Source organism: Cryptomeria japonica, chromosome 5 (genome assembly GCF_030272615.1).
Source record: "Cryptomeria japonica chromosome 5, Sugi_1.0, whole genome shotgun sequence".
NCBI lineage: Eukaryota > Viridiplantae > Streptophyta > Pinopsida > Cupressales > Cupressaceae > Cryptomeria > Cryptomeria japonica.
Window position 1 is genome coordinate 879,366,312 of NC_081409.1, and position 2,072 is coordinate 879,368,383.

The following is a 2,072-nucleotide window of genomic DNA, read 5'->3' on the forward strand; positions in this document are numbered from 1 at the left end:
CAAAATGAAAAATTAGGGTTTCTATGCAATTAACCTCTAAAATTTGCAAATAGATCAAACTTAAAAATGAAAATTTGAAATTAAAATTATAATTAATCAAATCAAAGAATGAGAAATCATAATTAATGTGTAAGACGTCAGGTTCACTAAAATGTAAAGTGGAAAATTGGATCCTAGTGACTCCCCACCTAGGAGAGAGAAAGGAAGCCACTAGGATGATTTTCACTTGGGGGGAACTTTACATTCAAAAGAGGGGTTGAATCCACTAGATCCAAATCTGAGGGGAAAAAGGATGTGAATTCTAAGTGGATTGCAAGTGATTGGAGTGTGATTTACCCTCTTTTGTAAATGAGAAAGTTGACTTGTTGACTATGTGGAAAAGAGAGGGAGAATGAGTGAAAATGAAGAGGTACTAGTTGGGGATCGCGTTGTAACTTTGGATCTGAGCTAATTAGACTAATGCGGACCTGCCCTGCAAATTTGGAGAAAAGTCGTCGGGACCGTGGCGGGAATTTACATGGTCTACCACAAAATTCATGAAATGAAAAGGATTCTTTCATCTCTGCAAATGAAGCCCCGACCTGCAATCACAGTTGCGCACCTGTAACCTACACACATAAAAGAGAAGAAAGGGGTTGTGGATAGGGGTTTTCCTCAATAAAACCTCGATTAAGGAATCAACCTTGAAAGAAAGTAATTGCAAATGCTTCAATGTAAACAATGGAGATGTATACCTTGTAGATCTGCAACTTGTTGATGATGATTGCTTTGCTTCTTGAATTTAACCATAAATGTTGTATGAAATGGCATGTAACATGACAAAACCCTAACACGCACACATGCTTGCAAATGAATGTTGTAATGTTGCTCTAATGGATGAATGAAGAAGAGTTGAATGCTTGAATGATTGATGATGACCTTGAAATCTCGTATCTTCTCCTTATGCTCCTTATCTGTCTTTTCGTATATGCATTGTCCATCCATCATCCATATGTCCATGAATGAGGGTATTGAATTCCTTTTTATACATTCCTCAAGGATTAATTTTCAACCATCAAAGGCCAACAAAGAGGAATTGCAAACCCCAAAGACAAATAATGCATAGGAGACTGGGCAGACCGAACATAGGGCCACCCTAAGAGGTGAGGACAAGGGCGCCATGCCCCTGTCCTAGGAGGACAAGAGCACCACACCCCTATCCTGCCCTATTTTGGGGCCCGGATAGGGTCTAGAGCAGACACGGGACATGAAGGAGAAAGAGTGAAGGGTTGGAAATGCAGAAATAGGTCCCAGTCAGGGAAGAAGATGTCGTCGTCAAGGTGAGGGCCCAAAATGTGGTTAAAATTGCATGGGTCACAATTTTATGATACTATAATTAATGCACTTCCATCTGAAATTACTTTGGTCAATAGATTCACTTCAACATTCTTTATAGATTTCAACATCGACACTTCTTCTGTCACACAAAGCCCTGTCACAATTTGCAACACTCCTTTTGAAATCAAGTATGGTTTATCAAGCCAGATATATTCATCATGAATTTTTCTAAGAATGAATCTAATAACTTCTTCATCGACGTTCATCAACAAAAAATTCCAAGTATCCAAACCCTTGTGCCCTAGATTAACAAATTCACTCTTCAACCTTTGTGAACTCTCAATCAAATAATTATGCCTGAAAGCCCTAATCTTTTCATGTTCATACTCTTCTAGATTAACATGAATGTACTAAGAAACATTTTCCTTTTGAATAACACAATCATTGATTCCAAAAAAATCTTCAACAAGATCTACATCTGATGGAATGAAAGTTTTCAACTCATACTCAAGTCTAGGTTCATCATTGATACTTACAAATTTTGCCATTATGCCAAATCATTGCTCTGCAATTCTTTCTCATACTTTTTCTTGAATTTGGTCCTTCGCTCTCCTTCACTTCTCAAATCATAAGTGCACAAATAATTTTAATCATATAAATAAATACTCATGAGTTAGGTTTTCAAAAAGTTGATACATTGTTTGATGAACCTCCAATAATTACATTCAAACCATAAGATATGCTCAAAACCTCTA